Source organism: Rattus norvegicus, chromosome 6 (genome assembly GCF_036323735.1).
Source record: "Rattus norvegicus strain BN/NHsdMcwi chromosome 6, GRCr8, whole genome shotgun sequence".
Lineage (NCBI taxonomy): Eukaryota > Metazoa > Chordata > Mammalia > Rodentia > Muridae > Rattus > Rattus norvegicus.
Genome location: NC_086024.1, coordinates 58027142 through 58036590, shown reverse-complemented (window position 1 = coordinate 58036590; position 9449 = coordinate 58027142). Strand labels below are relative to the sequence as shown.

Below are 9449 nucleotides of genomic sequence, written 5' to 3'. Positions count from 1 at the left end.
TGTTTACAAATCTAACCTCACCTTGGCAGGGCCAACACAGATTATTAAGCAAGGAGACATTTCTATTGATAGACTGCTGCTGCTGCTGCTGCTGTTGTTGTTGTTTTGTCTTGTTTTATGTGTGAGAAAGGGTACTGCCCTTTCATCAAGATTGGCCCCCAAATCATGGTCTCCCTTGATTCTGGGACTGGAGGGCATAAGAAGACATTACCTTTTGTGGTTTGTTTGTTGGTTGTTGTGGGCAGCGCTTTTACTTGTTTGTTAGTTAGTTGGTTGTTTGGTTGGTTCTAGACAGGGTCTCACTATGTAGCCTTGACTGCCCTATAGATCCACCAGACTGACCTCAAACCCATACAGATAACTGTCTCTGCCTCTCCAGAACTGGGTTGCAGAACAGATTCTTAATATATAAACTCCACTCATGCTTCACAATACAATGAAGTAAAAACTTATGATTTAAAACTTTCCCATAAAGCTCGTCACAAAAGTATTCCCTACAATGTGTACATGTTTCAAACAGAACACATTATCTATGATAAAAACATATCTCTTGGGCCAGCATGATGGCGCAGAGAGGCCTCCTGAGAAGCTTGATGACCTGAATTCAATTCTCAGGGCACACGTGATAGGAGATAACTCCATCCAGTAAGTTGTCTTCAACTGTTCTGACCTTCATGAATGTGACATTGCATGTCCCTCCTGATTTTTTTTAACCCCACACCTGTTACTTTAGAAAAATAAAAATTGAAACAAAACAAGTTTTTAATTTAAAATATAAACAACAACCCTGGTGGCAAGCCATTATTTAGTGTGTGCTACTGTCTTGCATCTATAACCTAGCATGTGGTGGAAAGGGTCAATTAAAATGTGAGTGTATGGGAACTGTCACCATTAATTGACATTTCTTTTTACTGTATTTGCTACTATTCCTGTTAAGCAGAATATCTTTCAAGTATTTGAAAGATATTCTTTTATTTAAAATTCAAGCACAAAAATCTTTTCTTGAGAGATGGACTGATAACTACATTTCCTATCAATGTCTGTCTCTTGGTATTCAGTGATGCTTCCGTTTACTATGAACACAAAGATAGACAAAACTCCCACATAGACCATATTTATCAAATTATTTCTTATCATAGTCTCATTGAAATGCAAAATGGTTAGTGCTCAGAAGACCATATAAATCAATTACCATAATCAGGAACCTGCAGACAGAATGCCGAATGAAAATTTAAGGTCTGATTTCGTCTTCATGTGAAGCCAGGAGCTGAGAAATAAAAGATTATGAAGGATATTTCAGTTGGATAATTACATATAAGACACAATGCATATTCATGGGGAAGATGTTGTATTTTCAGATATTAGTGATATCTTCGGTATTTTGTCTTTTTTTTTAAGCTTATTCACAACTCACTGAACAGGAACTTAAGATCAGACAGACAATCTAGGGGAAAAATAAGAGTAGTTCAGATTTGAGAGTTAAGTGTAAAGGAATCATGGGACTTTCATGGGGAAATACCCGAAAAGATTGATTGTTTGGGTATTTAGAGAAATCTGATCTAAAGATGCAGAGTCTTGTTCAGAGGATGTTGATAATAGAAGAAGTGAGAACGACATGGGGAAGAAGGCCTGGGGCTGTTAGGTAGGCTTCACAGTGGGACTGTCTTCACCTAATGTCCTACCATCTGTGTTAGTTCATAGTCCTGATGCGCTGCATGTTACGGTTAAGAGGACTGAATTTAGAGTTCACACCACTCATAAAGCACAGAGGCAGAAATAATGTTCCAAGAGAAACCATTACATGCTTATTCCTTTCTAATCCAAGGATTTCTCAAGACATGTCCACCTGGCAAGACCTAACTCATCTGCCATTTTTATGAGTCACTGCTGTCACCCCCAAATCAACCTCTGTCTTTTCATCCCCATTCCTGAGTGCTTGTTCCTACCCTGCTCTGCTTTTCTCCCGGCTAAACCGAAGGGTTCTGGAGGATGTGACCATATTTTCTTCCTCCTTCTATTTAACATATAGTTCATTCCCAGTGAGTGTCAAATTACATTAAAATCCCTTCTTTAAAAAAACCATTAAACTAAATTTTCCTTCACCATCAAATTTCCAATTTTTATAAAAGATTTATCCATGTGTATGTGGATATGAACACGTGTGTATGCAGGTTCCTTTGGAGCTTTAGTTCCAAGTATTTGTGAGCTGCTATATGTGGGTTAGGTAGCCTGAACTCCAGACTTCTGGTAGGGCAGCAAGTACTCTTAGCCCCTCAGCCATCTCTCAAGCACCTTAAAGGTGATTCCCCCTTTCTCCAATGGCACATTCACTTGAAAGAAAGTAGACATAGAAATGTAGCATTAGACCTGGCAACTTCAAGTCGTCCATCAAAACGTGTCTGACTCTGTGGTTCCACGTGTATTTCCTTATTTGTCAATGTCTTCCCTAATGATGTATAACTTCTATTGCTTGGAGATTAGCTTCCAGTCACCTGTCTCTTATTTAAAACCAAGTACATCTTCTAACTTATTTTGTTCATCCCTTAATGTCCCTATTATAAGGAAAGTAGTTCAATTTTCCTAACAGTTACTGTATACAGAACATCACGCAACATCTTTTTCCTGAGAGTCACCCTAACACACAGCTACAGTTAGCATACATAAGTTATGTGCACCAGAACTCACTGTGGAGAGAAAACAACCGTCCAACATGGTAATCGAAAAAAGTATACTGCAATAACAACTATCTGTAAAAGAGAGCGATTTTCCCACAATGTGTAACACACCACTTCCTATTATTAAAACAAAAGACAATGAGTCAATGCCTGGTATAAAAATTGGGGATTGAACTGTCTTGGAATTACATAGGATTCTCGGGAAATGAGACAAGATAATTTCAGTCCCTAGAAAAAGGAGAGAAAGTTTCAGAAAAGTTGGAAAGAGCGACTGAGTCACAGAAGCTACAAACTTATGCACATTCTCCCTGAGGTCCAGAAGTGGTTAAAGTCTTCATGAAAGATGCCTAAAGCTAGAGTATATGTGTGGGGACACACTAAAAGTTACGTCATCCCTCAACAAAATGTGCCCCATTACTCTCTGATAACATAAGCATTATTTGAGAGGCACTCATGTTTATTCATTTTTCAAATGACTTGCATAATTTGTGGTGTGCAGCTTTTTGGATATTATGGAGGAATACAGGAAAGGCTCTTTAGTCTCAGTCCTGAAATACTGATGTAGTCTGCTAGCTGTGACAAGTGGCAATGTTTGGATACCTCCAGCCACCACATGATGTTCAGGTGTCATCTGAGGAGTTATGTACTGGTGGAACTTGGTCCGGATATTATAGGCTTAGTCAGGGGATAGTTATCTGCACCCTGATCCAGCCTGCCCATAAGACTCATAGCCACTCAGCTGTGCAACATCTAAAGCCAGGATTCAGAACTCCTTGGCCCAGACCCCAGCCTGACTCTCAACTTATTTCCCCAAGTCTGTCTCAGAGAACCTCAGGGCATGGAGGGGCTGTGCCTGACATAAAACGCGAGCATAGGGACAAGTTAGACAAGGGATCCTTCTGTCTAATCTACCCTCTACCCACCACCTGAACCTGCTCTCTCAGACTCACATTGAGACAAGAACCCATAAGGTATCCTGCTATATGGTACATTCCTTCCTTCATTAGGGCTTCTGCCCGAGCTAATCTTAAGTCAGAATTTTAAGTAAAGGAGAATTTCATGAGGATGGAGACATACTGTCTGTCTTCCTTTGTAATTACATATGCAGGCATTCATGGCCAGTTAAGCCTAGGGACTTGAAAGAGCATGCTTTTACATCTTCTTTGTTGACTAGACAACATTTCTTTCTTTTCTTTTTTTTAAATAAGATTCTATGATCTCCATCTTGGTAGGACCATTTCTAAAAGTTTTAAAGAGAAAAGTTAAGGAGCTTAGAAAATCCTCTCAAATAGGTCTGGCTTTCCAAACTTGTCTATGTTGCCTCTATAAGTCACCTCCTGTCCCTTTATGTGGCAACTCTCTTCATTTTCCCTAGATTTCCAATCACAGCAATAAAACAGCCCTTCTCAAGGAAATACCCAAAGATATTCATTCCATTTGTCAAGATATTCTGCCCATTATACCTAACCTCTCAGAATGCTACTCTTTATTAAACAGGGAAGTCTCACTTAGATTTCCCTCATTTGAAAATTTCCTCAAAGGAACTGTGGGTCATTGAATTTCTGAACTCCCAATGCTCTCACTTTTCATTAAGTTTGCCAGGTTTAAATATTCTTTCTGCATAACCAAAATTATATTCATTGGTTTTCTAATGTCCTAAAAGCATGTTTACTTTTATCATTAAATAATTATGTTAGTTTCTTCTTAAAGTTTGAGCTTGTGGACATTTTTAATACATTCCTCAGCATTTGAATGCCTCCCTCTATGTTTTATTGTGTTTATTTCCCATATGAACTATTGAGTTCACAATACTGATATTAATACAAACATTTACATTCCAGGAAATGGTTTGAACTACCATTAGTTCAAACTGTACCCATCTCATTGTAGAGCACAGCTTGGTGTTATTTACAATGTTAAAATTAATCTTGATTTTCTTGATAGGGTCTGACTGTAATCCCTACTGAGTTTCTAGTTTGTCAGACACAAAATGCACACTTCTTCTTTGTTTGTTTCAATTACTATTTGTAGTTGATTGTACCATGGTTGTTTTTCAAACTCTTGAATTTGGATACACGCACCTAAGGAAAATATTAAAATTGAGGTTATACACTACAAGCTGTTGAGAAGCCAAACCAGAAAAGCAACCATGTGGTTCAATTCATCAGTTTGAAAAAATAGTAGACACAGTGTTGAGTATTAATACCAGTCATGTCAGTGGGAAAGGACACTAGAGTAATAAGGTAGGCAGAACTGACTTTAATTTCTGTGTATCTGCTTTATCAAATCACCATGATCAGCAACTTACCACTCTGTGGTTACTCAGTTCTAAGACTGTAAATGTCGAGAAATACCAGAAATACCTTGGGATCCACAATTTCTATGTGGTTTCATACCTAAATGAGTCATCTTGCCAAGAACCCTCAGAATATCAGTCTAGTCTAGACATTCTAATCTTAGTGACTGATAACTAGCCCTGGCATAAGTTAATGCATCATTAGAAAGAGAGTGTGGGTGGGAAATGGTTCTGTGCAAATTCATACATAAAAAACTTAAATCCGAAAAAAAAAACTTGACTAGTCATTTCCTCTGCTAGACATTTCCATTCCCATTGTCTTTATTACATTTGTATCAATAACTTGTTTATTAATACACCTCACATCTCTATAATAATGTATGTCTGTCCTAGTAGTATTTTCAGCATGTGCCATGATTCAACTTTATAGTTTTAGTAAAATTTATTGAATGGATACCGACATCAATGAACGCAGGTGAGAGCCATTTCATGTGCACTTTTGAAACTTTTATCTGACAATTCTTTCCCTCAGCCTTTGTTTCTTGAGCTTCAGGGCATTTGCTGTTTATTTTCACACTGTTCTCCAGCAAATATGGTGATAAATTGTGAATGACTGTTGCCAGCTTTTTGATTTAGAGGAAAACCAAGTGTCGCTTCATGTAATTTGGGATAGTACAGGACTGTGAGTCAATTTAGGATGAATAATTAAGTCTGTTGGTGAGCTCCCTAACAACTAAGATTGAAAGAGATCCTTAAGTCCAGTCGGAGTCTTATCTAGTGCTATTCCTTCAGCCTTCTTTCTGTGGAAGGCTTAAAGAGTTAGAAATTAATCATACAAACATACCTTGGATTTAAGACATCACTCAGAAGTATTTTGATGAGAATTATCCAGAAGGCATACCTTGTCGAAGATTAAAGATACATTTTTTTCTCTTTAGTAAGAAAACAAGAACAGCTAATCCTTTTTAATAATCGAGAGAAGCATGGTTTAGCTGGGTAGGTACAAAGAAGGCTTCCATTTGCCCAGGCAGAGGACCCTGAGTGTCCTCTGGGTTTTGATAACTGAAGGGCAAAGTTCCCAAGGGCTTTTTCTTGCCCACATCAAGTCTGCTGTTCAACTACGTTACTTCTTGCAGCTCTTCTTTTATAGATTGTCCCCTTACACCAGGCTCCTTCTCTTAGAATGCCCGGACATCCTCACCTGGAGAAGCACCATAATTCATCTTCCTTGGGCAAGAGGTAGGGGACCCAAGAGCATTTTCCTTTTCTGGCAGGTCTGTGATGACTGCTCTGTTGCTGATATTACTTCTGTTTTGGAAGCAACCATTAAGTTACATGAGATAAAATTTATCGAACATCAGACTGATTTCATATCTTGTTTTGATAAAATATTAGGATAATTTTGGGGAAGAAAACAAGTGTGGAAATGTGGTCTATTGATGTCCATTGACCAAGTTGCTTAGCTGAGATCAAGTACAGCTTTAGCTACAGGCTGTAACTGTTAACCCCCAATCTTGTACAGTACATAGTTTGAAGGACTTTGTATTTTTGCTAGAGATTACAAAATAACCGGTGACACATTTCCTGAATCTACGCCTACTAACACCACAAGAAAGTTGATACCAGGCAGACTACCCACCTTACTGCTCTATTGTGAAGAGACACCATAACCAAAGCAACTTATAAAGGAAAGCATTTAATTGAGGTTTCGCTTATACGTTCACAGGGTTGGTTTATTATCATCATACTGGAAAACACAGTGGCAGGAAGACAGGCATGGCACTGGGGCCGTAGCTGAGAGCTGATGTTTTATCTGAATGATAGAGGCAGAGAGAAAAGAGGACTGGGCTACGCATGGGCTTTTGAAGCTTTAAAGCCACACCCAGGAGGACATATTCTCTGACAGAAGCACACCTCCTAATGCTCCCCAAATAGCCCACTAATTGGGAACCAAACATTCAAATCTGCGAGCTTATGGAAATCACTTTCATTCAAGCCATGATGCTATCCATCCTTGAAAGTGTGTTTTAATTACCCGACCCTGTCAAGTCAGATCCCTCTGTGCTGTTCAGAGATTTCTCTGTCAGCATTCTGGATCAAATATGACAAAAAAGAAATCTATATACCCTGGATCGCACTTTTTCCCTCCTCTTACTGTAACCTCACCTACAGATTATCAGGACTTCCCTTAAGATTTGACCTTTGATCTTACTTTTACTTTTCTTTGCTCAAACACTTCAGTCATGTATTAAAGGAGGCCCTTTTTATTCATTTCTTTCCACAGTTTGAGTTAATCTTCTTCAAATAATACTAAATGGAAATGTCCAGAAATAAGCGATCCTGTTTTATATTAGATACCATTCACAATATAGTAAGAGAATATTGGATCATCCTGTGTGTTGCCACCCAGGAGATAATCATTCCTTTGTCTAAAGTATCCATGCTATATATACCACCTCCACATTAGAAATAGTGACATCTTGGTTGTCAGAAGAACTGCCATGGTATCTGTGTTATTCAAGTAGCTCATACATAGCTTTACAGAGCTTAATGCCACATCACAGTGCTGACATCAGTCACGTCACTCACTGTATGTCATCACACAGGCCTTGTCTCACCTCACAAGGTGATAAGGCAATGGCTACCAGGTAGTATATTTTCAAGAAAGACCACATTCACCTAGCTCAGTTACAGCAAGTCTTTATAATTGCTCTATTTTGTTATTGGTCATTGCTATTAATCTCTTCCTGTTCCTAATTTTAAACCTTATCACACACATACATATGAACATAGCAACTATAAGGCCTTTACAGCTATGATTTCAAGTACCCATTAGGAATTTTAGAACACAAGAAGGAGGGTCTACTCTAATGAATAAATAATAAAAATGATTATTACAATAATGTTAGTATAATAATACTGACAAAATTAAGGTTTTTTGTCCAAAGTTTTACCAGATAATATATTTTATCATATTTTTTCCCATTTCCTATCTCCTCTCAGGTCCTCCTTGCCTCTTTACCCACCTAACCTCTCTCTGTCTCTCTCTGTCTCTCTCTGTTTCTCTCTCTCTCTCTCTCTCTCTCTGTCTCTCTCTGTCTCTCTCTCTCTGTCTCTCTCTGTCTCTCTCTCTCTCTCTCTCTCTCTCTCTCTCTCTCTCTCTCTCTCACACACACACACACACATTCCACCTCTAAATAAAACAAAATCAACTAAGCCAAAAAGTGACAAAGCAAAATTTTAAAAAAGTATTTCAAAAACTATGATATTCCTTTTGTGTTGGCCAACTACTGCTGGGCATTGTTGATATAGAAGTGACATTCCATTGGGGAAAACTGGTTTTCCCTTTCCTAGCATGTGTCTATTGCAAATAGCTTCTTGGTTAGGGGTGGGGCTTTGTGTCCACTTTTCCTTCTCAGTGCTGGGATTCTGTCTGGTCAGAGCCTAAAATCTATGTCTTGTGGCTGTGCTGTAGCTCTTCCTGCCAGGGACTCACTCTTGGTTTATGCTCTAGCCTTGAATCCTGCTCTGATGTCCTCTCCACTCCCTTCTTCATCCACAGTGGACCTGATCTAACTGCAAGGGCTCAGACATCACTGCCACAGATAAAGAGCTTGGTGTTTTATTTATTTATTTCTATTATTGTTTTTGCGTGTGATGCCAAGGACAAAAATCCAGTGCCTTGCACATAGTACGCATTGCTCTACCACTGAGCTATGCAGTCCTAGCTGCATTTGTGCTTTTTAATGGAACATTTAGATTGTTAGTTCGTCATTCACTGCTACTGAATTATGATACCTGTTTCCTTATCCTGTATTCCATACTCTTTAAAACAGGAAACTAAGGCATATTGCTTCATGATATAACTGGTAGATACCAATGGGAATAATTGTACAATTGGGTTATAAGGTGGGAATTAATACCTGATAGCTATAAATATGGCCATTCCCCTTCCCTAGTAGACACTGAACTCCTGTAAGTGGCCACTCTAAACTTAGTGTCTCTCAAATCTTACAATCATAGACCCTCTAAGAGGTGTGCTGAATTAAACTGAAACACCCATGCATTAGATTCCTGGAATTAATTACTGAATCAGTATTATTGAATGTTTCCCTACTGTAGGGTTATAGAGGACTATGGAATCTTCAAACCGTTCTAAGAAAATCAGAAGTCTACAGATGTTATGGATGACATCTCCATTTCTATAGTAAGCATCCTGTTTTCAAAAATTAATTAGGTTAAGGGAAAAAACATTGTCATGATAATTTTATTAATATTATTGTTGATCATAATCCCATTTACAAGAGTTCTGATGATATACAAATTCTGTATGATCGTTAAAGTACCAAAGGTCATATGGTAGACAGTGCTATCCCTTTACATTTGAAGAGTCGTGTGAGAGTTAGCATCTGGAAGATCTCTGAAGAAGTTCATAATAGTGTCCTCTTATCCTTCATTTTACAATCTTTAAAATGGGA

The 9449-nt window shown here is 38.3% G+C and overlaps 1 long non-coding RNA gene across 1 annotated transcript in view; it reads right to left on the bottom strand.

Annotated features, from left to right (window-relative positions):
• Positions 1–685: 685 nt before the first annotated feature.
• LOC102554773 (uncharacterized) overlaps positions 686–9449 on the bottom strand; it is a 32706-nt gene continuing 23942 nt past the window's right edge. Inside the window, exon 3 of the long non-coding RNA XR_005505886.2 lies at positions 686–1267. This is a non-coding gene — a long non-coding RNA (uncharacterized LOC102554773). The remainder of the gene's footprint in view (positions 1268–9449) is intronic.